The sequence below is a fragment of the Lissotriton helveticus genome, chromosome 6 (genome assembly GCF_964261635.1).
Source record: "Lissotriton helveticus chromosome 6, aLisHel1.1, whole genome shotgun sequence".
Classification (NCBI taxonomy): Eukaryota; Metazoa; Chordata; class Amphibia; order Caudata; family Salamandridae; genus Lissotriton; species Lissotriton helveticus.
This window is the reverse complement of record NC_136067.1, coordinates 384,548,391-384,576,385: the sequence shown is the minus strand read 5'-3', so window position 1 is coordinate 384,576,385 and position 27,995 is coordinate 384,548,391. Positions and strand designations below refer to the sequence as shown.

Sequence of the window (27,995 nt, the reverse complement as noted above, 5' to 3'; positions counted from 1 at the left end):
GAAAAAGTGTATACGTGTGTGTATATATACTTTTATGTGTGTATATATATCGTCTGTAACTTCCACACTTTACCAACATCTTCCACCTAGTAGCGCTGGTGTCTCCAACTGTTTGTGACCACTGCCTACAATTTTGTCAGAAACTCCTCTACAAGGAAGAAAGCAGCACCCCGTCAGTAAAAGATGCCCCATGTTCAATTTTATTTGTGTGGTTAATGAAAACCATTACAAAAATTCATTAATTTCACACAATAAACATACACTGGTGCAAATGTTATCATATCTATCAGTAAAATTATGAAATCGACGTGACATAGTATTCTGCCACTTCCACATGATTCATTGAGTGAACATTATAAAATTACACAAAAACACTTAGAATTCATAGATGTGAAATAAAAGTACTCTCAATCATGCATATCAAGACAGAGTTCATAAAAAAAAGTTGTTTCCCCAAAAGTGCATAGTGTGTGTAAAGTGGTATCAAATTTGCTACATCTCTTACACTTGCAATTTATAGGTCTAAAATAAAGAAAACTGATTTCAGTCGGTTTAAAACGGGCATAGAGTATGTAAAGTGCTATCAAAATTACTATATCTCAGACCACAGCTGCATTTCACCATTGCATACTTTTGAGTCATAGATGAGGATGACCCCCAGCTATAGGCGCCGTCTTATTATGGAGCAATTAAACCGTCATGCAATAATTCTGAATATTAAATAAATTACAGTGCCTCCGGTCCATAGGTGCAAACATGATAGCTGCGTTTGGGACTGCCCTCTGGTGTTCTATTGGACATCAGACAAGCAGAATCTCACACTTTATCCAATTGAATTTCTCATATTACAAGTGAGGATAAAATCATCCACTCAGGTTTATCACTGCAAACATAATTTGCAAGCATTCGTCTCTAGGGTTCGGCACAATTTTGTTGCGAGTGAGTAAAAGGTCCACAGAAGATAATCTTAAAATGCCTATTTAGTATATTAATGACAGGGGGCTGCAGTGCTTAAAAAATTCTTGAATGCCTGCATGAATTTCACAAATCTCCCTGGCAAAATTGGATGCTCTGCTTTAAGACTAGCGATTACAGCAGATCTGCAAGAGCATATGCCCAGCAAATGGAGTTCAGTTCCCACCTTTCTTTCAACGAAACCGACCAAAGGCAGAGAACAAAGCCGGGTAAATGCAGACCATGTGCACAATTGTTTCTGTAAAAGTTTGGCAAAGACTACATATTGGTTGATATTTTTCCTTGTCATAGCGGATATGAAGTCTAAGTTTGGCAGCCCTCCAAACCTATTTTGCATAAGTTTTTGTTGGACATGTTTTGAAATACAAACATTTGTTATTGGTTGCATTCCCACTTAGACATCGTTGCTTAAGACCGACCAGGCATGCATATGTGAAGTCAATTTTTGTCTGTCTGTTAGCCGTGATTTTGGACGTGCCACTTTGAAAATTAACATTTTAAAATGTTCAAAAGTAATGGGGTTTACCCACAGTGCAGCTACTTGTAGGTTCTCTAATGATTGATCCAAATAGGCCCGAGCTGCAGATTGGCTATCAGGTCTAGTTATTTCTATGCATAGTTGCTTTTCCAAGGAGTCAGGCCTTAAAGCATGTTTTCAAGAAAGCCTTGTGTTTCCAGGGTTTGATTAAAAAGGCCAAACTCTAGCTGGAGAGGTGTGTTTAGGGATATGAAAAAACCTTCTATAGGTACTCCCTTTAAGTTTATCCATCCGGTTGGAATCACTTACAAGCATAACCTCTGTCTGATACATAGACTAGTGTGGGCATCATCGTAGCGCAAATCACTTTCAATGGTGTCAGAAAGTCTTCTTCAAAGAACAAAGCAGCACCAAGTCAGTGAAATATACCCTTTATTGGGCTACAAACCAGTAACACGTTTAGACTTCAGCGAGCCTTTATCCAGTTGAAAGCATGCCCGGCCGCCCATTAAAAAAAAAAAAAAGAAAATGGCAAACTAGCATGAACAAGTTACTTCAAATAAAAAGGCAAAATATTGAGCGTATATCACTGTTAATCCACACCCTGTTGATTACAAAAACAAACATAGGTTGCTTTGTATAACATTACAATTAATCTCAGCGTTGTGTTATATTCACATCATAAGTTAACTTATCAATAATAGGAATGAAAATAAAACACAATGCATATATGGATTAATTTCACTATGATTTCATCAAGGCAGGCACAGTTCTATACTGGAAATATAATGTATACACATAATTCTTTTTTTTTTTGCATAATCTGAAGATAAATATCGATGCATTCAACAGCCAGAAGGCCATCATTCATTACATAAACCTCACTCTGTAACCATGTGCCGTTAATCAAAACAACCTTCAATCTGTGGATGTTGGTCCATTATGAAATGTACTGGTTGTTGCATGCTTAATTATATATTATTAAGTGTGAATATGTAAACCAATCACCCCCCATGATGATGAAGTGCGATAATGCTAAATCACAGCTATCTGGAATATCATATTTGAAAAAAAAATAAAGAGAATATTTAATATCAAGATCCAAATCCCTCTACCAACATCTGTAGCACATCATAAATTGACAAATATCACATAATGGGCATTCCAGAGACTAAATGTAACCCCATAATTTTTTTAAGACATTTTTTCATTTTCTTCAGGCTATAATACATTTCATCTGTACAGCATGTACTATTTATGCGCAGCTTGATTTTACAATTATACATTATTGTTGTCGCATAACGGTGCATACAGTCATATAGTATTCAGGACCGGACCTGATTTAGCTTAAGCTGGGTGATCATTGGGTTGTTATCCTGCTAGTACATCAAAGTATTTATATTGCGTGATATTGATGAAAAACACAACATTTCATTAACAAAACTTCCCTCTCATCTACCCTACTGATGGGCGCAAGAAAGGTTAAATGTGTGCTGACTGGTTATCCAGTATTAGGGTATCTTTCATAGATTCACATGTCTGAATCATTCCCCGTCGTCGGGATGGGAGTCCCCAGTACATAAATAAAGTAATGTCCCATTAGACATACAGAGTAATAGGCCAAAGGCCTCACATTAGTAACATATCCAGGTCCTTTTGTAATAAGGACCAAACTCTAGAGAGCAACCAATCAGCTGCCACCCCCCTCTGGAACCTTCCTGGAAGGAGCTCTAGTCCCTCAGATTTCCTACCGCACGTCGTGCTAAGGGAGTCTCTACTGAGCTCTGCTTCGGTTCTTTCAGTATTTTTGGATTCTGAGTGAAGTCTATACTGTCTTCATGTCGGATACCCCTAAAAAAAGCCTTTTTAGGCCCTGTGAGACTTGCAAAAAGAAGAGATTGCAAGTCGATGACCAGCACAAAGACTGCCTCTGCTGTCTTTATCCAGACCAATCTCCTAAAGACTGCAAGGTATGTTGGACTTTTTCTACAAAAACTTTAAAAGATCGTGAGGGAAGGCTTTTGACTTGGCTGCAGAGACTTAAGGACAAAGAAGACCCAATGTCCTCTGAGGGGAGTGAAACATCATCGAAATCTTCTTCAAAAACTCCTCAGAAAAGGCTCAGAGAAGTTTCTCCAGGACCTTCTATGCATCAACCTCAAAGGAAGACGCAAAAACAGTCTTCAGAGGCTCCAAAGCTTAAGGATTTGCCTGCAAAAGTGTCTTCTCCCCTTCCAGAGTCAAAGAAGCCAGCTCCAGATCCTCTAACTCCACCGCTGAGGGTGAAGCACACTTTCAAAAAGCACAGATTGGCCAGGGAGTACTGTCATCTGAGCAAGGGTGTGTCGGAGGTACGCCAGGGGAAGAAGGGGCGGGAGGTCTTTGCGCCCCCCCCCCCCCCCCCGGTCCTAATGGAAGGTAACGAGAAAGAAAGCAGTGAATGTTTTTACTCAGTCACAGAGGAGGCGGAGTGGTTGGAAGAGGACCGAAGTTCATCTCAGTGGGAGAGTAACTTTGAGTCTGATTGTGATTTTGAGCAGAACCCCCCTAGCACAGCTAAAAGACCGAATGTCCAACTGAATGCTCAGGAGCAGCCCATGCGGGACTTAATATGGGACCACTCATCTGCCATGCCACTTCAGGGTAGCCCGAACGTAGAAACCCCAGCATCCCCAGCAACCCACCCTCCACTCCTAGACATCATCTATCAGACAATCCTTACCCATCGAGAGGAATCCAATCCAATCAGAAATTTGTATAGCGCGCTACTCACCCAGAGGGTCTCAAGGCGCGTAAGGGGGAGGGGTTCGCTATTGATCGAACAGCCAGGTTTTGAGTTGTTTTCTAAAGGAGAGGTGGTCCTGGGTAAGACGGAGGTGGGTGGGGAGGGAGTTCCAGGTCTTTGCCGCCAGGTAGGAGAAGGATCTTCCTCCCATGGTGGCTCTTCGGATGCGTGGAATCGTGGCGAGGGCTTGATTGGATGATCGCAGTTGGCGGGTGGGAGTGTAAAAGGTTAGGCGATTGTTGAGGTATTTGGGTCCTAGGTCGTGGAGGGCCTTGTGTGCATGGGTGAGGAGACGGACGTGATTCTCTTGCTGACGGGGAGCCAGTGAAGGTCTCTTAGGTGTTCGTATATGTGGCTTTGTCGAGGTATGTCCAGGATGAGTTGAGCGGAGGCGTTCTGGATGCGTTGAAGTCTTTTCTGCAGTTTGGCTGTGGTTCCGGTGCAGAGGGTGTTACCGTAGTCCAGTCGGCTGGTGACAAGTGCTTGGGTGACCGTCTTCCTTGTTTCGATGGGGATCCATCTGAAGATCTTTCGGAGCATGCGTAGGATGTTAAAACATGATGATGAGACGGCGTTCACTTGTCTGGTCATCGAGAGGGAGGAGTCTAGGATGAAGCCCAGGTTGCAAGCATGGTCCGTTGGTTTGGGTGCGCTGCCAAGGGCCGGGGGCCACCAGGAGTCGTCCCAGGCAGAGGGGGATGATCCTAGGATGAGGACTTCTGTCTTGTCTGAGTTCAGTTTTAGGCGGCTGTTCTTCATCCACTCGGCTACTTCTTTCATCCCTTCGTGTAGGTTGGTTCTGGCGATGGTTGGGTCTTTGGTGAGGGAGAGGATTAGCTGAGTGTCGTCCGCATAGGAGATGATGTTTAGGTTGTGTTGGTGTGCGATGGATGCGAGGGGGCTCATGTAGACGTTGAAGAGGGTGGGGCTGAGTGATGATCCTTGTGGTACGCCGCAGATGACTTCGGTGGCCTCTGAGCTGAAAGGGGGGAGGCGGACTCTCTGGGTTCTTCCGGCGAGGAACGAGATGATCCAATCCAATGCCTTATCTTGTATCCCGACGTTTCTGAGGCGTTGTACTAGGGTGCGGTGGCAAACCGCGTCGAACGCTGCGGAGAGGTCCAGGAGGATGAGGGCCGCTCTTTACCCGTTGTCGAGTAGGGTTCGGATGTCGTCTGTGGCTGCGATGAGGGCGGTCTCGGTGCTGTGGTTGGTTCGGAAGCCGGACTGTGAAGGGTCGAGGGAACCGTTAGACTCAAGGAAGGCGGTGAGCTGCTTGTTGACGGTCTTCTCTATGACTTTGGCGGGGAATGGGAGGAGCGAGATTGGGCGGTAGTTCTTAAGTTCGGTGGGGTCTGCTCAAGGTTTCTTCAGATGGGCGCTGAGTTCGGCATGCTTCCAGCTCTCCGGGAAGGTAGCAGTGTTGAAGGAGCAGTTGATGATGTCCCGGGGTTGGGGTGTGATGGCGGAGTCGGCCTTTTTGAAGATGTGATGGGGGCATGGGTCGGTAGGTGAACCGGAGTGGATGGAGTTCATCATGCGGATGGTGTCTTCGGTGCTGATCGGGGTCCAGGCGCGGAGTGTGGCGGTGGGGGTTTCGGTTCAGTGGTAGGGGCAGTGGTCTGGTCGCCGAAGCTGTTGTGTATGTCTGCGATCTTGCTGTGAAAGAACGAGGCGAGAGAGTCGCAGAGGTCTTGAGAGGGAGTGATGTCGTTGTTGCCGGCGCTGGGATTGGTGAGCTCTTTGACGATGCTGAAGAGTTCCTTGCTGTTGTGGGCGTTGTTGTCTAGTCGATCCTTAAATGCTGACTTCTTGGTGGTGCGGATCAGCTGGTGGTGTTTGTGGGTGGCGTTCTTGAGGGCGGTCATGTTGTCTGTGGTTGGGTTTCTTCGCCAGGCTTTCTCGAGTGTGCGGCAGTTCTTTATGGAGTTCTTGAGGTCGTCGTTGAACCAGGAGGCTTTTTTGCTTCCTGGCTTGTTGGGATTGTTTTTCAGGGGTGCTAGGTCGTCAGCACAGTGGGTGATCCACTGTGCGAGATTGATGGCTGCTTCATTTGGGTCCGTTGATCTGGCGGGAGCGTTTTGATTCAGTGAAGTGGTGAGCTGGTCGGCGGTAATTTTGTTCCAGCTTCTGCGGGGGACCTGTTGCGGGAAGTGGTGAGTTGTGTTCTTTCTGAAGCTGAAGTGGACGCAGCTGTGGTCTGTCCAGTGGAGTCCGGTGGAGTGGCTGAAGGAGATGTGCTTGCTGGAGGAGAATATTGGGTCGAGCGTGTGTCCGGCGTAGTGGGTGGGGGTGTTCACCAGTTGTTTGAGTCCGAAATTGGCGAGGTTGTCCAGCAGGGTGGTGGTTTGTTGTCGTTGTTATTCTCCAGGTGGAAGTTGAGGTCCCCTAGGAGAATGTAGTCAACGGAGGGGAGGGCGTGTGGGCTGACAAAGTCAGTGATGTCTTCGCTGAATTGTGTGCGGGGTCCTGGGGGTTTGTAAATGAGGGTGCCTCTCAGTGTGGTCTTGGGGTCGGTGTGTATCTGGAAGTGAAGGTGTTCGGTGGCTGTGTGGGTGTCGTCGGAACTGGTCGAGATGCGGATGGTGTTCTTGTGGACGATTGCGATGCCTCCTCCTGCTTGGTTGATGCGGTCCCTTCGGATGATCTTATATCCGTCCGGGATGGCTATGGCGATGTCGGGCGCTGATGAGGCGTTCATCCAGGTTTCCGTGAGAAAGGCGACGTCCGGAGTTATGGTGTCGAGTAGGTTCCATAGTTCAATGGCGTGTCTGTGGACCGAACGGGTGTTGAGCAGGATGCACTTCAGGTGGTTGTTGTTGGAGCTCTGTTTGGCGTGTGCCGTTTTAGTGTGGGTCCTGATGCAGCAGAACTTGCAGGCTTGGCAGGTGAAGGGTCCATGGGTGCGTCCTGGGGCGGCTCGGTGGCAATCGGGGAGTCGGCCGGTGTTGAGTGTTGAATGCAGTGAGGGTGGTGGCGTCGTATGTTATGCGGGAAGGATGGCCTCTGCGGGAGCCAGGGGGTCTAGCGCGGTCCAAGCACGTACGGGCGCAGACGTGCTTACCTTTGGCGTGCCTTCGGCGGCATAGGGCGCGCCCGCTGCGCGTGAACGCTGCGCGTTTGCCACTCTGTCATAAGTGGAGAGTGGAGGGGGCGGAGCGAGGGAGGAGCAGCTGGGAGGCGGGAGCGGGGTGGCGAGGTCCGGGGATCCTGGAGGGAACGGGGTGGGGCAGCGGGGGAGCAGCGGCAGGGAGCGGGGAGGGTTAAGAAGCACAACAAATGGCACCAAGACAATGCAGGCGAGATCGGGGGCACAATCTGGCACAAATACAGGTTAATAAACAATATCGATACGATACCAGGCACAATTGCAGGCGAGATCGGGGGCACAAGTAAGGCACACCAAGGAGCGAGTGGAGCGACCGGTTCTGACCATGTCAGGGCGGTAGGAAGCACGCCAGGACTGCCGAAAATCGCAAGCAGCCATGAGGAAAATGCAAGGCGTGGTCCATGTAGGAGACAGGGTGACAAATTTGGAAGAAAGGATCGTTGCAACAGAATCGGAGGCCGCCGCAGACACCACCAAAGTCACCACCAAAGTAGAGTCTCAAAGCAGCCAGGTCATCGATATCCAGTGGAAACTGGAGGATATGGAAAATAGGCTTATACGGAACAACTTACAGGTGCTTGGGATACCAGAAGGGGCTGAGGGGTCAGATGTCAGGGCCTACGTGATAAATCTATTTAAGCTGGCATTCCCAGAACTCTCCAAATGGACTGGTCGGCGGAAATCCAGAGGGCACACCGTACTCCGTTCAAAATTCGATCTGGCACAGGGAGCGGCGATAAACCAAGGGCAATCCTAATCTTTCTTGGTAATTTCATTCTTAGTCAGGCCATAGCCGAGAAGGCCAGACCGGAGGAAAGAAGATCTAGCGAGGGAGTCTAATTTTTCGTCAGGCCAGATTACTGCCACGCAACAGTGGAGAGGCGCTGGAGGCTGAGACAATTGATTAAACCCTTTCAGGACAAACATATACAAGTATATCTCATTAACCCAGCGCAGCTCAAAATAATAAAAGAAAGTCGGACCCAGTATTTTTCGTCTGAAGTAAAAGCACAGGAATTCTTGGACTCCCTTGGTAGCTAGCGAAGCCAGCAGCGAGATGACGATACTGGCAGACCTTGGGCAGGGGATAGCTGGGATGGTGTGGTGGTAGTAAATTTGGTAAATCTGGATCTATTTTTTTTATGGTAATAACGATCTCTCCATCCGTTTTCTCTCTACTATATTTTTCTTCTCTTAGGCTTTTTTGTTCTTTTCTTTTTTTTTTTGCTTGTGGAAGTATTGGGGCACGAAGTCCCTCACGGTAATTGTTGTAACTGCCCAATCACTGTTACTGCATCATAAGCACAGACCTAGGTCTGAGCGCTTCTCAAGGGAGTGAGAGGGTGGGAGAGTAGGGAGGGGAGAGTGGGGGGGCAAGGGGGCACAGGGGGGTAGTCGGGGGCAGCAAATGGGGAAAAATCAAAAAAAGAGAATTTATGGCACACATTTTTTTTCATTTCTGAGAGTGAGGTATGGTATTTTTAAAAAAAAAGGTTGTTTCTATCCAGAGGCTGGTATTAAAAATAAGGGAAATGTCTAAATTCATTAATGTAAATGTAAATGTAGTTGAGCTTATATAGCGCACAGCTACCCGCAGTGGGTTTCCCGGCGCTTGCTTAGGGAACCCTTCCTGGTATTCCCCTGTGAGATAGCAGGGTATCCACAAGGTGAAAGTCAGGCATCCCGCCGCGAGGGGCCGTTGTGGAGATTAAGCAAGCTATTGCCCAGAGTCGCAGAGTGTGAACCCGTGAGTCGAGGAGGCACCGGGGAGAGAATTATCAAGTCCGTGGAATTTTTAGCCCAAGACCCCGCCGAGGCAGGGAATTGAACCCTGGTCCAGGACCGATCTCAGCTTCCGGGTCTGCTGCCTCTAACCCCTGAGCCACACTTCCTTAGTATATATTCGATCAATATAGGAGGGCTGTACGACTGGAGAAAGAGGTCTAGCTTGACCGAGTTTGTTAAATCAGAACCTGTCGATATCTTGTGTTTACAAGAAACACCCCTACCCTGGGCAAAAAAACAGCTACTTAGGGTGGGAGGCTTTGATATTCTCTAATGTTCATCACATACCTCAATGGTAAGGGGGTGGCCCTCTTAGGTAAAACTGTTCTTGGGGGGGCTAAACGATCCAAGGCTGATGTGTTAGGCAGATGGGCTTTGGCCGAAATGTGTTGTGGGGTAACAATTTGTGGGGTGTATATGGCTCTAACCAAGATGATCCAGAAGTGTTTGAAGTATTGGAGAAGGAATTGTCAAGTTGGCCTTCCCCCATTCTGTTATGTGGAGATTTAAATATATCAGCTGACTTGGTTAATAAAAATCCTTATTTAGGCCGGAAGCCAAGGGTCTTTAGGGCATTGTGCTCCTTGATACATTCGCATGGTCTGGTAGATGTACGGGGAACAAAGGAGCCCGCCGAAACCGGGTTCACCTATTTTTTATGTCCATACTAAAAGTATACTAAACTGGACTTTTTTTTATTTCATCCACAGAAATAAGTAAAGTCACAGCAAAAGGAAACTACCTAAGGTCCTATCGGACCATAGCCTGTTATCGTTAAGGTATAATTGCTTAAGATCAGCTAGGAAACAAAGGGCCTGGACATTTATTAGGAAATTGCTGGCAGACAGCCTATATGCTGAACATCTGAGGAAATGGGCCCGGGAATTTTCTGAAGCCAATTGGTCTAGTGCAGCTAGAAATAGTGTCTGGGACGCATTCAAAGCAGCATTAAGGGGTGAGACAATTAGTTATGCCGCCCGAGCCAGGAAAAATAATCGCAGGTGGATAAGGATAGGCTTTTAGCCGAATTGATAAAAGCGGAAGAGTAACATGGCCAAGATATAACACAAGGGAAAGAAGGAAAATAAAGCCAACTGAGAATTAGCTCTGTTAAAGCAGAGGTACTTAAACAGATGGCCGAAAAGGCTGCGCTAGAATATCGAGCATATAGAGGGAAGATGTACGAAACAGGGGAGCAGGCGGGTAAGGCATTGGCACTTAGATTAGGCAGGACTCCACAAAAAATATAATAACTAGTATATAGGAGAACGGGCGAGAGTTTGTAGAAGCACAGGAGATACTCGAGGTATTTGCAAACTTCTATCAAACTTTATACAAAGAAGAGGTAGAGGGCGAGGAGCCACAGGAAGGCTATCCGGATGGAGGACCCAAACTGTGTGAGTCAGAAAGGGAAGGATTGGAGAGCGATGTGACGGCCAATGAAGTGCTTGAGGCATTACGAGATCTAGCAGCTGGCAAGGCAGCGGGCCGGACAGCATTCCATTGAAGGTGTATAAATGTATTTCTAGGGAGGTGGCACAAATGCTACTAGATCTATTTAATGATATAATGTGCATGGGACAAATACCGGAGACATGGAGGGACACAAACATAGTGGCTTTCCATAAGAAAGGAAAACCACAAGAAAACCCTGGGTCCTATAGGCCGATATCGCTCATAAATGCGGACAACAAAATCTATGCTAAAATCTTGGCAACGCGTCTGGGGAGGGTCATCCCCTTGGCAGCATGGCTTCATTCCGGGTCGAGGAACAACCGATCATATAAGAAGAGCAATCTCTCTGTTTGAAGTCCATGCTGTCGAGGGGAGGGGAATGGCCATGATCCTCCTCGACGCTGAAAAAGCATTTGACCGCGTTAGGTGGCATTATTTGTGGAGGGTCCTGGTAGGGAGATGTTTTGGTCAAAGAATCTTGACGGCCATTAAAGCCATGTATTCCGATCCAGTGGCTAGAGTACAGTTGATGGACGTGAGCTCGGGCAAAGTTAATATAACAAGGGGAACCCGTCAGGGGTGTCCCTGCTCGCCCATCTTATTCGCGCTGTACATTGATCCATTAGTCAGACAGATTCTGGGCAACCATGAGATCAAGGCGGTCATAATAAATGGATTTGAGACTAAAATATTAGCCTACACGGATGATTTGGCGGTGACTACATCTAAACCTGCTGTGGCTATGCGGGTACTGGTGGAAATCACCAAGGAATTTGGTGGACACTCAGGATACCGTTTGAACGAGGGGAAAACCCAGTTGATTTGTAAAAACAATATTATTAAAGTGGATAGTAGATATGTAGATTCCGCAATCTATCTTGGAGTGACAATTAATGCAGCAACAGAACTAATTATAAATGATAATTTTGTCCCAATGTTAAAAACGATCGAGCACGATCTGAAAAGAATGGGTACTCTGCATCTGTCACTAATAGGTAGATCGAAAGTCCTGAAAAGGACCATGTTGCCTAAGGTTCTTTATCTGTTTCGCTCCATTCCCTTTTTAATAGATGAGGGCACGATAAAAACAATGGAGTCCGTTTTTATGGAATTATGGGAAGATTAGGCTTTCATTAAAATATATGTCTCTCCCACAGGCACTGGGTGGCTTAGAAATCCCGAATTTAAGGTACTATCATTGGGCATGTTTGCTAACACAAATGTCAATTTTATTTCATCCATCTTCAAGTAAAGCACATACCCAAGATCCTTCATATACAATCCAAGATATCCCCTCCATTTATTAGTTATTGATGGGAAAAGAGGTGGTGCGGGTTCTGTTAAGAAAAAATGATCGTAGGTATTTTAAGAAAATGCAATACAAGATACTGATCAGTGTCTGGGAACTGTGGAAAAAACTCCAGAAAATATTATTAATCCCCAAGATTAATATGTATACACCACTTTGGAAGTCAGGGTTCTTCCCAAATTTGAGTTTGGATGGCGCATGGAGATCTTGGGAACAGGAGGGTATCCGGACAGTTGGGGATATAATGAAGGGAGACAGCGTTATGATCTTTGATGTGATCCAACAGAAATATGGGATATCTAGTAGCCAAGGTTTTAAATATGTTCAGATTTTGCAAATATCTAGAGCTATAAGACCCCGTATCTTCCCGGGCAAGTGTTGTAGCATACTGGACTATTTGTTAAAAGGTGGGAGCAGAATTATTATCTATAGGGACCTAATGGCAGGGATTCAAGATGACCTAGAAAAAAATGAAGCCGCCTGGGTAATAAAGCTGCAGGATCCAGACGTGGATCTGGATAAAGCGCAACATTTAGATAGAGAGATTTTTTGTTCGTCTAATCTAAAGGCACAACATTTTAAAACACTTTTTAATCTCTATTTTACACCCTCTAAATTATTTGATAAGGGGAAAAGGGAAGATAATAGCTGCCCTAGATGTCAGAAGAGGCCGGCGGATCTTTTGCACATGTTCCACCATTGTGAGAAACTTAGTGTCATCAAAGGGGAGATTGAGATATTTTGGGAGGGGCTGCTAGGCTTAAAAATCAGCTTATCCCCGACCTTAATGATCTTAGGAAGTGAAAGTAAGTTGGGTCAAAACAGGGAGACGGAAGCATTCATCTTTCTGTCCGTGGCAGTATTGCGTATCCTTATTTCAGCAGCATGGAAGGACGCTATTGCTCTATCTTTTCAGATGCGGCTGACTAGGCTCCTTGGTATTTACAATATTGAGTCCACACTTTATGCACATAAGGGCAGAAAAACACGGGAGTTTGGGTTAAAAATCTGGGCTCCCTTGAAAAAGTGGAGGCATTTACAATTACAAACATAGTTGAATATATATATATATATATATATCGAGATAACATATTCCACGTATCGAGGGCTTATTATTTCCTTGCAAATAGTGAAGTTTCTGTGAATGCATTTATGTCTATTTATTGTATGATATTTATTGTATTTATGGTATTTTCTCTTCTTTCTCGCAAGTTTGAATAATGTATGAAATGAAATTTTGATTATGGATATTTTTGTACCAATAGTAAATTCTCAATAAAAAACATTAAAAAAAAAAACAGTCTTCAGAGGCTTTAAAGCTTAAGGATTTGCCTGCAAAAGTGTCTTCTCCCCTTCCAGGGTCAAAGAAGCCAGCTCCAGACCCTCTAACTCCACCGCTGAGGGTGAAGCACACTTTCAAAAAGCCTTTATCAACCCTGTCGACGACCACCTCGTCGCCGATGGCATTGACGACGAAGAAATCTCCACAGATTACCATTGGAGTGACTTTGTCGACAACGTCGAGTTCAACACTATCAGTCTCGTCGGCGTTTCTTTCGTCAACGATGTCTTCGTCGATGACACATACCCCTTTGTCGTCGACGATTAAGATCAAGAAATCGACGACGACCGCGTCGACGACTTGCTCGACGAGAAGTGCATCGTCGTCGACAAAGAGTGTACTGTCGACGACCATCTCACGCGAAAAGTCCCTCGTCGACAGCAGCTATGTTACAATCAGCGACGATTCCTCGTCGACAACGTCTATACCGACGACGGCCTCGTCGACGACATCTACGCCAGGACTAAAAATTACATATTTTCGTCATTAAATTACAAAACGGAGGCTGTCGCCTTCTCTTACATCACCGAGTGGGGTTCAACCTTTGCCACCCTTGCACGTTTTGGGTGAGAAGGAGGATTCGGATGAGGACAGCATGTTTAGGGCTGCAAGAAGTCCCTCCGAACTTAATGTTAAGTATCAAGAGGATTCTGATTATGACTATCAGGACATGGATGAGCAGGAGTATTATCATGAGGACACTCATCAGCAACAACCACAGATGGTTTGTCTTCCTTCAGCCTTGGTCTCTGATCTGCAATTTATGATCTCGGACTACAGAAAGAGGTTTCCTACCTCTGCGCCGTCTCCTGCTCCAATGTTATCGCCGACACAGAGTGTACGTCCCACCTCCACCATTTCGACCACCTATTCCTATTGAGGTGCGGGTGCCACCCCTTCCATCTACGGACGATGAGGATGAAGGACAGGAATAGGGGGAGCTTCAGGATACGCAGTCACACCATGACGAATGGGACGACTACGTTATCCCTCTTCCCGCATCGCCTTTACCTCCTCAGCCGGACTCACCTCCTGAAGATATAGGAGGGTTCCATAATCTCCTGGAGAGAGCAGCCAACGATTCAAAGTACCAATGCCCTCTCACCAACAGGACTGTTTCCTTTACGACTTCAGGCAACCTTATAAAAAGTCTGTTAGGTGTATGCCTATCATAGACTATATTTGGGATTGAAGCATCAAGATCATGCAAAATCCCTCTACAGTTCCTCCAGTTCTACCAAGATTGGACAAGAAATAAAGGGCTCCAGACGATGCTCCAGCCCTGCCTCATTCGGCATGCAAAGCCTGATTCAGTGATTACTCAGACAGCGCAACGCAGATCGAAAAACCCTTCTGTCCCACTTTCAACTCCCCCGGATAAAGAGGGCAGGCGCCTGGACAATAACGGGAAACGGTTTTCCTCTGTCAGTGCTAACGGTACGAGCGTCTAACTCACTGGCGCTATTGGGACGCTACAGTAGACAAATGTGGTCGTATATTGCACCATACTTGGAGTCCTTGCCGCAAGAATCTAAAGACGAAGCAAGAAAGGTGCTTCTGGAAGGCGAAAGGTCGTCTTCTAAAATCATAGATTGCGCTATGGACATCGCATCAACTGGTTTCCGCCAACTGGCTGGTGCGGCAGTTCTGGGGCGCCAAGGGTGGCTTAAGGCAACAACATTCCGACCTGAAATTCAAACCAAGATCCTTGATATGCCTTATGACGGACAACTCCTTTTTGGTACCCATATTGATGAGGCCCTCCAAGGTATTAAAAAAGACATGGATACGGCCAGAGCCCTGGGTACCCTTCAATATAAAAACACCACTCTTCGTGGCTCAAGGGGTAGAGGACAATACTCTAATAGAGGAGGCTACCAACAATATAGGTCTTCATATTCCTCCTCCAACCAATGCAGGCCGCAGTTTCAGCAGAGACAACAAGCGCAGACTTCATACAACAAGTCTTCTTTTCGCAGAAAAGCCTGATGGCAGAAGGATTCAGCGCAACGCTAATGACTTCTCTCTACCGCCAGTCTCTGTTTCTTTTCCACCTTCCAGAGTGGGAGAAACAATTTCTCACTATCTTCATAATTGGAGTCAAATCACAACAGATCGTTGGGTTCTTCAACTGGTGCAGTTGGGACATTGCTTGGAATTTGTCCAAACCCCACCACCAACGCCTCCTCAACATAAGAATCACAAGCATCTGCACCTCTTATTCATGGAAATACAAGCGATGGTCCAGAAGTGTGCTATAGAACGAGTACCTGTCCATCAAAGAGGACAAGGTTTTTACTCCCGGTTCTTCTTGGTACGAAAGAAGGAAAAGAAATGGAGACCGATCCTAGATTTGAGAAGTCTAAACAAATACTTGAAAAATCAATCATTTCGCATGGTCACAATACAGTCCTACAGCTTCTCAATGTGAAGGGCTTTTGGCATCCTTAGACCTCCAGGATGCCTTCTTTCATATTCCGATCCACAAAAGGCACAAAAAGTTTCTAAGGTTCACTGTAGCGGGCAGACATTACCAATTCCGGATCATGCCTTTCAGGCTCAAGTCAGCCCCAATCATCTTCACAAAATGCCTTTCGCCAGTGGCTGCATTTCTCAGGCAATCGCATCACCAAATCTTACCATATCTCGACAACTGGCTTGTCAAGGCACCCTCTCTCGACAGCTTGAGAAGGTCTTCCAAAGCCTGTCTGCGGCTTTTCAGAAGATTAGGTCTATTTCTATTTTTCTATTTAGGGGGTTTTATAAAGCGCATGGTGACGCAACAACGGCGTGTCCCCGCGCTGAGGAGAAACTTTTATTACTGGAACTTACAGAAGCGGCAAACCTACTGAGCGAATAGAGCAGTTTTAAGCTTAGCTCTAAAAATTGATTCAGATGGCTCTAATCGCAGTGCCATGGGCAGCTTGTTCCATCTAGCGGCTGCAAGGCATCTGAAAGATCTCCCCCCCATCAGTGCTCTGGACACCTTAGGGACAACCAGGAGTCCAGAGCCGGAAGATCTCAGGGATCGGGGAGGCTCATAGGGTGTCAAAAGTCCTTGCAGAGGGAGAGGGGATCTCCCATTAATGATCCGATGGCACGTACAGAGTGCTTTAAATTCTACCCTGCTTCTGACCGGGAGCCAGTGCAAAGACCGGAGAGCCGCTGCAGAAGCAGCTCTTCTGGGTAGTCTAAGCACCAATCGGGCAGCGGCATTCTGTAGGACCTGTAAGCGGCTGAGATTCTTCTCCAAAGTGCCTAAATAGAGAAGGTTGCCATAGTCCATCCTTGATGTGACTAGTGCATGTACCAAGGTTTGTCGGGCTCTCACAGGCAAGAACTTCAGAGTCTTCCTGAGGCTTTTAAGGGTCCCAAAGCATAGTCCGACCACCTGGTTGATCTGCGGGCCAAAGGTGAGGGCGGCATCAAACCAAATGCCCAGATTCCTCGCTTTTTGGCACGGAATGGGTGTTGGGCCCAGGGAAGATGGCCACCATGCCGACGTCCACGCAGACTGGCAACCCCCCACGACCAGCACCTCGGTCTTGCCCCCGTTGAGCTTGAGGCAATTGGCGGACATCCAGGCAGCAAGGTCTTGCATGCATGCTCTGAAGATGTCCGCCGAAAGACCGGGTGCGCGCGATAGGGAGATGACCAACTGCGTGTCGTCGGCATACGACACCAAGCTGAGGCCGTGACTCTCTACTAAGGTGGCAATCGGAGCGACATAAAGATTGAAAAGTGTTGGACTCAGGGACGAGCCCTGCGGCACCCCCTGGTCCAAAGGAATTCGCTCCGAGTAGTAGTCACCCTGCCTCACTTGGAAACCCCGGCCAGTGAGAAATGAATAAATCCATTTCAACGCTGCCCCTCTCACCCCAACCTTGTTCAGACACTGTAGCAAGATGGAATGTGCTACAGTGTCGAACGCGGCGCTAAGATCTAATAAAATTAGCGCCATTGTTTGTCCCTCGTCGGCACCCTGCCTGAGGGCTTCGGTGGCCCTCAGAAGGGCGGACTCCGTAGAATGACGGGGCCGAAACCCGAATTGGGTAGAATGAAGATGGTTGCCTTCCTCCACATATGTCATTAGCTGTTTATTTGCCACCTTCTCCGCTACCTTGGAGAGATACGGCAGCAAGGAGATGGGGCGTAGATTGTCCAGGTTCTCGAAGCTAATGTTGGGCTTCTTGCGGAGGGGAAGCACCACAGCCTGTTTCCAATCCTCAGGTATTAAACTGGATCGGAAGGAGACATCTAGCACATGCCTGATGTAGGGTTCAAGGGTCTCCAAACTGTCACTCAATCTTTTAGGGGGTGCAGGATCTCGGGGAGAGCCAGATTTAACAGACCTGCAAATTTTAATTAGCTCTTCCGGTGATGGGGTGATAAAGTTAAGTAACTGATTTCGATCATCTTCCTCTGCTGCTAGGTCTATTGGCTCTTCCGCTGTATGAGGTATTTCGGAGAAAGCAGCGTAAATTTTAGACACTTTATCTCCGAAATAAGTAGCGATGCGGTTGCATGCTGCTACTGAGTGATCTTTGTCAGGACTTGCAGTTTTTGGGGTAGCTAGAGACTTATATATGCTAAACAGTTCCTTGGCGGAATTCTCTGCCCTCTGGATTCTGTCTGCATAGTATGTAGCTTTCTCTATACGGATTTTATTATGATAGATACGTCTCTTGATATGATAGGCTTCTTTCATCGAATCATCATATGCCACTCTCCATTGTCTCTCTGCCCGTTTACAGTCCCTTTTGGCGAGGCGCAGTGCCTCGCCAAACCAGGGAGCAGTTGTCTGTCTGTGGGCACCTTTTTTTGGCCGACCCAATGGGGCTGTGCAGTCCAGAGCGGCTATGATGCGGTCATTGAGCAATTTGTTTGCCGTTGTCACATCCTTGCCTCCTGGAGGCCCTTCCGCAATGAGAGCCTTATTGAACTCTGGCAGGGAAAATGTTGCCCACCTTCGACGAGGGTAATTGAGAGGGGCGGAAGCATGAGCTTTGTGCTTAGGCAGGTGAATGACAAATGGGACAAAAAAGTGATCTGTCCAGGGCAAGGGCTCTGGGGGTGCAGCCAGGACATCCTCCCAGTTGGCAAATATGGGATCTAACAGATGCCCACGGTTATGTGTGGGAAGCTGTCCCTTGAGCTCTAGCTGTAGGGTATTCAGTTCCTCACGGAGCTCCATCGCTCCTTTGTCTAGTGGATCTTCTAGATGTGTATTTAAGTCACCTAGCAGCAGAAACTTATCACTTCTTAACGCTGTTTCAGTGATACACTCTAGAAGATTACCTTTGAATCTGGACATAGGTCCTGGTTGGCGGTAAACTAGCAAGCCTTTTAGAGTTATGTTACCGTCAATTGTTATGGTGAAAAAGCCCGCCTCACAACTTGCCAAACTAATTAGTTCAAGTTTACAAGCCCAATGTTGTTTAAAGGCGATCGCAATTCCACCTCCTCTGCCTTTCGGTCTGTCCAGGCGGACCATCTGATAATTCTCTGGTAAGGCCTGTATAATATCAGGGTCACAGTTGGAATCAAGCCATGTTTCTGTAATGAACAGTAGGTCAGGATTTTTATCGATGAGAAGCTCATATACATAATATTTGTGACAACTCAACGATCTCACGTTAATGAGGCCACAGGACAAGGAAAAATTACTGGTCTTGTTATCTGCTTTCCCTGTGTGGAAACGAAATTGGCAGTGACGACACCCTTCATTCAACCCTACTCTAACACTGTGGAGTCCTGGAGTGCACACATTGAACAAGCAACTTACAAGTTCATTCCTGCTCCAAGTGATTCTGCTGGCCGGGGCAGGGGTTCGGGCCCTGGGCCGTGTCCGGTCGCAGACGAGCTTGGCTTAGGCGCGGCTTCGGCGCGCATCCGGCGCGCCCGCTGCGCCAGCCTGCTGCGCCGTCTGGCCGGAATACACATTTTATAGAGTGTTAAGAGGGTGGGAGGGCGGCGCGACTAGAGCGCACCCCCAGCCCTAGCTAAGATGGCGCCCGCCGGCGCTAACAACAATTCCAAGAAGACGACTGGGCGAGGCAGGGAGGGTACAGTACAGCGTGTGAAACAGATGTCAGTGTGCCTAACGAATTCCCCAATTAAAACTTAGCATTTAGAGCCCCCAGGTACAAATGGTAAAAAACGCTATAATCACAATTTAAAATGCAATTTTCGCCAGTTAAATGTGCCAGCAAGAGAGTCCAGATAAAAGTGCTCGCAGCCCTAGTGTCTCTCGCTAGGGAGAGCTCAGAGAAGGCCTGAAGTTGCCCTCAACCCGGACATGTCAGTTTTACAGCCTTCTCAGCAGATAACATTTCTGGGAGCTGTCCTAGATACTGTCCTGAAAAAAGCTTATCCATCGCAGGAGCGGCAACAAAAACTCCTACGATTGGCATAACGCATGCGCATAAGAAAGTCTCTTTCAGTGCGCCTCTTCAAATCCCTCCTTGGAATGATGTCTTCCTGCATCCTCCTGGTTCCGTACTGCCTTCTCCGCATGCGTACTCTTCAAGAGGCTCTCTCCGCACAATGGATTCAAGTCAGCGGATCCTTCGACGACGCCAAACAGGTGACTCCTCAGACGGTCGCCGCTCTCAACTGGTGGATTCAGCCACACAATCTGTCTTGAGGCCTATCCTTCCTGACTCAAGCATCTCCTCAGGTTATAACCACGGATGCTTCTCTGGAAGGTTGGGGAGCATTCCTTCAGGAGCTTCAGATCAGCGGGAAGTGGTCGCCTCCCGAACAGACTACACAAAAACCTCCTAGAACTCAGAGCTGTCTACCTAGCCCTCCTGGCTTTCCTTCCCAGAATAAAAGGTTCACAAGTGCTTGTCAGGACGGACAATACTACAACAATGCACTACCCGAACAAGCAGGGAGGGACTCGTTCATTGTCACTCAAGAATCACAAAAAATTTGGAACTGGTCTCTTCAGAACAAAGTTTCTCTACAAGCGGAGTACGTTCCAGGAAAAGACAATGCATTGGCAGACTCACTGAGCAGAATGCAGACCACCTGCCACGAGTGGGAGTTAAACCAACACACTCTCGACAGCATCTTCTCTCTGTGGGGCAAACCCCCGTTGGATCTTTTCGCCACACAGCAAAACGCCAAATGCCAACACTTTACAAGCTGGCATCCCCAACAGGGATCTCTGGGGAATGCATTTTCAATAGCATGGTTCAGCGTATTCGCCTACGCCTTTCCGCTGATTCCACTGATCCCCAGGATCCTCAGTAAGATGAAGGCAGAACCTTGCACTCTGATTCTAATAGCCCCAGCATGGCCTTGCCAACATTGGTTCACGGAGCTTCTTCTCCTCTCCCTTCAAACACCAATTCCATTGCAGCTGTTTCCATCCCTCCTCACAATGATCCAGGGACAAGTCCAGCACCTGGACCCAGCATCTCTCGAATTATTGGCCTGGCTCCTGAGTTCCGTGAGTTTCAAGATTTGAACATTCCTCCGGAATGCAGAGCTGTCCTATCCCGCGCCCGAGCAGATAGCACAAACAGGACTTATTCCTTAAAATGGAAGAGATTCTGTATCTGATGCAGGTCGGCTAAGGTGCATCCTGTCGCATCCTCTCCAGAAGAGATATTACCATACCTCCTTCGTATGGCTACTTCGGGCCTCGTCCGCGCTTTCATCAAAGTTCACCTGGCAGCAATATCCCGTTTCAGGACCTTCTCTTTGGTCAAACAGATTAATAAAACAGTTTCTCAAAGGTCTGTTTGGGACTTTCCCTCCTGTAAAGTCGCCACCTCCAACATGGCAACTAAACACAGTACTTGCTCAGCTGTTAAAGCACCCTTTTGAGCCGATACACAAGGCTGACCTCAAGTTCCTATCTTGGAAGACTGCGCTCCTTTTAGCCCTTGAATCGGCAAGGCGAGTTAGTGACTTTCACGATACAAGATCCCTTTCTAAAATTCAAAAATGGCAGGGTAATTCTTCGGACTAACCCAAAATTTATTCCAAAAGTACCATCAGACTTCCACCTAAATGAGCCTATTGTCTTAAAGACTTTCTTTCCAAATTCTCAAACGGCAGCAGAGAGAGCTCTCCATTCTCTGCATTTAAAACGCTCCCTTAAATTCTACCTTGTCATAACAAAAACTTTTTTTCCTGCAAATCCAACCAACTTTTTGTGGCTTACAGCTTACCCAGGAAGGGTTTCCCTCTCACAAAGCAAAGCATTTCCAGATGGATCTCTGGTGCTATGGTCTTCTGTAACCAGCAAGCTGGTCAGCCTTTTCAATCACGGATACGTGCCCATTCCACTAGGGCAGTCATTACCTCTACAGCACTATTTGCAGGTGTGCCCATCACGGAGATTTGCAGAGCGGCAACATGGAAGACGCCGCATACATTTACCAAACATTACTGTTTGGATACATAACTCACAAAGGATGCTGCAGTGGGACAGGCGGTGCTGCGTCATCTATTTTGATAAAGGTGAGCCTTTCTTCCTTCCCACCAACTTTTCTCTTATTTTTCCACGCACATTTCCTTATCACCATTATATCTTTTGATACACTTGCAACTTATTGCTTTGCATTTTAATGTTGTGATGTTTGCATATGTATATACATAGATATATATTCATTTGTTAACCAGTCTTTCATGCTCTTTATGCTAAAGGAAATGTGCCTATCATTGCTTTCTACTCTGATTCAGGCATTTGAATCTATGAAAGATACCCTAATACTGGATAAGAAATGCGTTACTTACCTGTAACTGCAGTTATCCAGTATTGGTATCTTTCATAGTCTAATGGGACATTACTTTATTTATGTACCGGCGACTCCCATCCCGACGGCGGGGAATGATTCAGGCATGTGAATCTATGAAAGATACCAATACTGGATAACTGCAGTTACAAGAAATTAACGCATTTCTTATTGCACGTCTGGCTGACTTCGTAGACACATGGGTCTGACTCTTTGAGGGAGCCATATATTTAGTGATAACTCTGTTTCAATGCATACGTTTTGGGATTATGGTGAGTATGGGGATGGTGTCGTACATCTACCTATGTAAAGTCCTGGGGAACTACTGTTGCCACCCAATGGGTGGATCTATGTTCTGAGTGTGAGGAGGGCTCATGTGTGAGTGCAGCGCTATCCTTGGGGAGTTGAGTATGTCAGAGGCTTTGAATGCTTCTAATAGGGTATCCCAGCTCATGGCTATAGGCTTCTTCTGGAGCCCTCTACGTTCTTATCTGTAAATAGCTACAATTTTCGCTGAACCCCAGTTTTTTTTACTTCTTCTCTCCAGTATTGTATCTTAGAGTGTGATGATGATTTCCATCTCCTTGTGATACCTCTTTTTGCTAGTATAAGAGCTAGATCTGCAAACTTGGCATGTACTTCGTTGTTATCCTCTGCAGTCCTCAGGATCAGGGTGATGCTGAGAAGGGTACACCTCTTGATCTAACCAAGCCTAGATAGCTATAATAGCATAGGTCAGTGGAAGGATCAAGCGAGGGAAGGTAAGGAAAGGAACAGAGAGATCTGAAACGACAACCAAAAATGTCATATAGTTTTGCTCTATATTATACTATGGTAAAGAACCATAGCATGTGTCATTCTTTACCTGTAACAAATAAAAATGGCTATGATATAAGAAGATCCTTTCTTATATATCTTGCTTTCTGTGCGGCGATACCATGGACTAGATCTGGCTTTCCTATATTTGTCCAGCTTCAAACGGGAAAGTTTTAACACGTGATGAACCTCTTTAAGGTGGAGGTATCCTAGCCCATCTGGTATGCCTTTGTGATACAATAGTACTATAACTTTCTTAGGGATGGAGCTTGAGAAGGTATAAAGGGTTTCTTCACCCCTGAGAACCATCCAGAGTAAGTAAATAAAAGAAGGAGAGTACCTCAAATAAATACTCCCGGCCGACAATACCGGGCGACTCCAGATATGGCCTCACAACCGTCCTCTGCACGAGCTGGATAAGACAGCTCACCAACAGAGGGCAGGACTTTGCTGGAAATGGCCGAGCTGTACGTTAGCACAAAACAAAAGCGTCCTTCGCATGAGCCGTTACCTACAGGCTCTCCAACGGAGGACTTTCAGGGCAACGTCCTATGCACGAGCTAAAAATAGCTTACCAACAGAGGGCAGGACTCGGCTGAAATGCTGAGCGATATCCTTAGGTAAGGACAACCGTCCTCTGCAGGAGCTGGAAATAGCTCACCAACAGAGGGCAGGACTCGGCTGAAGTGTCGAGCTATATCCTTAGGTGGTGGAATCGTTCTCCGCATGAGTCGCAGCCGCAGACTCACCAACGGAGGACCTTCATGGAAATAACGGCCGAAAATGCTGTTTGAAAGATAACTAGCGGATCCTCCTCCAAATAGACACTAACGAGGGATTACTGCCAAGGCTGGAACATAGAACACGCTGAAGACTGTGGAACACAGTCTTGGTTCGAAGAATTTCCGACAGTGGTTCCGGGTTACCGGCGTCCTAATGAGGACGTTCTTACGGCGTCATGCGTGACTCAAGGCATGATGGGAATTGTAGTTCCACATCGCGGGACAGTGTTGTTTTGTAATAAACATGCCGACAGGTGATCGTTTCGTCGCGCTCTAGTCCAGCGTATGTAACATTCGTATCCCTTTCGTCGCTGGTATTACCCTAATATGCAAGTTTCTATTGTTTGCCAACCCGCATCTCCCACCACTTAATCCAGGGTACCACCTATCGTATCCCAGTACTCTTGTAATCCATTGCAATACCATATCTTGTGGATGAGATCTGCGTCTTTTTCAGTACATTTGGGACAGGATTCTGTAACACTAAGGTAGAATGAGTGTAATTTGTGTGGTGTTAAGTATGCACTTTGAGTTATCATGTATTGGATACATTTTAGCCGAGTATTTCGGGATACACGTTTGGGATATTTCAATATTATTTTTCATTCTTTGTCTGAGAGTGGTTTGTTGACATATTTTTCCCACTTGGTGTGTATTAGAGTCAAAGGGGATGGTTGATGAGTGCGTATTCCGCGGTAGAACCATTGGGTTAGATGCCTATCCATACCCATGAGGTATACTAAATGAACTAATTTGTTTGTGGGGGGTTCCAATCCCTGGGGTACCCAGTGCTTCCTAATGCATCTTACCAGGCTGGCGTGAATTAAACATAGTGCTCCTGTAACCACTTGTTCATTTGTGAAATCTGTGTGTGATAGCAGCACCCCCTCTCCAAAGAGGTCTCCCACTGTATTAACTACTGCCTTTGTCCAGAGATCCAGCTTGCGATTAGTGAGAGTACCCATGCTATGGGGATGCCCAAAAGTGGAATGTTGGGGTGTTGATTGTACATTTGAATTCTTGTTTCCAGTAAGCGATTGCAGATCTGAGCAGTGTTTGAGCAGAGGGTGGAACTACACGACTCGGGCATAGCAACCTGTGCAGTGTTCCTTTTGTGATTCAGAAAAGGGGGTGGTGATGAACAGAGTGTCTGAATTAAGCAGACCACTCTTACCCAGTCCAAAGATCAGGGCTTGATCCATCACCGTTATTTAGCTCACTGCCCCATCCCAGCTCAGAACCTGGCTATATGCAAATTAGTCTGTCCCTGGCCCAGTGCATCATGGGAACAGGGCAGACCAAACTACCAAGCCAATTCTTCACCAGAAAGGAGACAAGCTTCCGGGGACCGGTTTCTGCCATTCCAGGCGTCGTCGGCCCGGCTTGCTTGAATCCTGATGGAGCAGTGAGCAAGGGACTCATGTCTGAGTATACCCTTCCACGCTTATGGTGGACAAAATGATTCAGAAAAGGGGGTGGTGATGAACAGAGTGTCTGAATTAAGCAGACCACTCTTACCCAGTCCAAAGATCAGGGCTTGATCCATCACCGTTATTTAGCTCACTGCCCCATCCCAGCTCAGAACCTGGCTATATGCAAATTAGTCTGTCCCTGGCCCAGTGCATCATGGGAACAGGGCAGACCAAACTACCAAGCCAATTCTTCACCAGAAAGGAGACAAGCTTCCGGGGACCGGTTTCTGCCATTCCAGGCGTCGTCGGCCCGGCTTGCTTGAATCCTGATGGAGCAGTGAGCAAGGGACTCATGTCTGAGTATACCCTTCCACGCTTATGGTGGACAAAATGATTCAGAAAAGGGGGTGGTGATGAACAGAGTGTCTGAATTAAGCAGACCACTCTTACCCAGTCCAAAGATCAGGGCTTGATCCATCACCGTTATTTAGCTCACTGCCCCATCCCAGCTCAGAACCTGGCTATATGCAAATTAGTCTGTCCCTGGCCCAGTGCATCATGGGAACAGGACAGACCAAGCCAATTCTTCACCAGAAAGGAGACAAGCTTCCGGGGACCGGTTTCTGCCATTCCAGGCGTCGTCGGCCCGGCTTGCTTGAATCCTGATGGAGCAGTGAGCAAGGGACTCATGTCTGAGTATACCCTTCCACGCTTATGGTGGACAAAATGATTCAGAAAAGGGGGTGGTGATGAACAGAGTGTCTGAATTAAGCAGACCACTCTTACCCAGTCCAAAGATCAGGGCTTGATCCATCACCGTTATTTAGCTCACTGCCCCATCCCAGCTCAGAACCTGGCTATATGCAAATTAGTCTGTCCCTGGCCCAGTGCATCATGGGAACAGGGCAGACCAAACTACCAAGCCAATTCTTCACCAGAAAGGAGACAAGCTTCCGGGGACCGGTTTCTGCCATTCCAGGCGTCGTCGGCCCGGCTTGCTTGAATCCTGATGGAGCAGTGAGCAAGGGACTCATGTCTGAGTATACCCTTCCACGCTTATGGTGGACAAAATGATTCAGAAAAGGGGGTGGTGATGAACAGAGTGTCTGAATTAAGCAGACCACTCTTACCCAGTCCAAAGATCAGGGCTTGATCCATCACCGTTATTTAGCTCACTGCCCCATCCCAGCTCAGAACCTGGCTATATGCAAATTAGTCTGTCCCTGGCCCAGTGCATCATGGGAACAGGGCAGACCAAACTACCAAGCCAATTCTTCACCAGAAAGGAGACAAGCTTCCGGGGACCGGTTTCTGCCATTCCAGGCGTCGTCGGCCCGGCTTGCTTGAATCCTGATGGAGCAGTGAGCAAGGGACTCATGTCTGAGTATACCCTTCCACGCTTATGGTGGACAAAATGATTCAGAAAAGGGGGTGGTGATGAACAGAGTGTCTGAATTAAGCAGACCACTCTTACCCAGTCCAAAGATCAGGGCTTGATCCATCACCGTTATTTAGCTCACTGCCCCATCCCAGCTCAGAACCTGGCTATATGCAAATTAGTCTGTCCCTGGCCCAGTGCATCATGGGAACAGGGCAGACCAAACTACCAAGCCAATTCTTCACCAGAAAGGAGACAAGCTTCCGGGGACCGGTTTCTGCCATTCCAGGCGTCGTCGGCCCGGCTTGCTTGAATCCTGATGGAGCAGTGAGCAAGGGACTCATGTCTGAGTATACCCTTCCACGCTTATGGTGGACAAAATGATTCAGAAAAGGGGGTGGTGATGAACAGAGTGTCTGAATTAAGCAGACCACTCTTACCCAGTCCAAAGATCAGGGCTTGATCCATCACCGTTATTTAGCTCACTGCCCCATCCCAGCTCAGAACCTGGCTATATGCAAATTAGTCTGTCCCTGGCCCAGTGCATCATGGGAACAGGGCAGACCAAGCCAATTCTTCACCAGAAAGGAGACAAGCTTCCGGGGACCGGTTTCTGCCATTCCAGGCGTCGTCGGCCCGGCTTGCTTGAATCCTGATGGAGCAGTGAGCAAGGGACTCATGTCTGAGTATACCCTTCCACGCTTATGGTGGACAAAATGATTCAGAAAAGGGGGTGGTGATGAACAGAGTGTCTGAATTAAGCAGACCACTCTTACCCAGTCCAAAGATCAGGGCTTGATCCATCACCGTTATTTAGCTCACTGCCCCATCCCAGCTCAGAACCTGGCTATATGCAAATTAGTCTGTCCCTGGCCCAGTGCATCATGGGAACAGGGCAGACCAAACTACCAAGCCAATTCTTCACCAGAAAGGACACAAGCTTCCGGGGACCGGTTTCTGCCATTCCAGGCGTCGTCGGCCCGGCTTGCTTGAATCCTGATGGAGCAGTGAGCAAGGGACTCATGTCTGAGTATACCCTTCCACGCTTATGGTGGACAAAATGATTCAGAAAAGGGGGTGGTGATGAACAGAGTGTCTGAATTAAGCAGACCACTCTTACCCAGTCCAAAGATCAGGGCTTGATCCATCACCGTTATTTAGCTCACTGCCCCATCCCAGCTCAGAACCTGGCTATATGCAAATTAGTCTGTCCCTGGCCCAGTGCATCATGGGAACAGGGCAGACCAAACTACCAAGCCAATTCTTCACCAGAAAGGAGACAAGCTTCCGGGGACCGGTTTCTGCCATTCCAGGCGTCGTCGGCCCGGCTTGCTTGAATCCTGATGGAGCAGTGAGCAAGGGACTCATGTCTGAGTATACCCTTCCACGCTTATGGTGGACAAAATGATTCAGAAAAGGGGGTGGTGATGAACAGAGTGTCTGAATTAAGCAGACCACTCTTACCCAGTCCAAAGATCAGGGCTTGATCCATCACCGTTATTTAGCTCACTTCCCCATCCCAGCTCAGAACCTGGCTATATGCAAATTAGTCTGTCCCTGGCCCAGTGCATCATGGGAACAGGGCAGACCAAACTACCAAGCCAATTCTTCACCAG

General features: G+C 47.2%; 1 protein-coding gene across 4 annotated transcripts in view; it reads left to right on the top strand.

Annotated features, from left to right (window-relative positions):
* The window catches only part of ASAP2 (ArfGAP with SH3 domain, ankyrin repeat and PH domain 2), a 1,060,322-nt gene that overhangs the window by 483,906 nt on the left and 548,421 nt on the right, over nt 1-27,995 (top strand). The gene's annotated exons all lie outside the window — the stretch shown is intronic.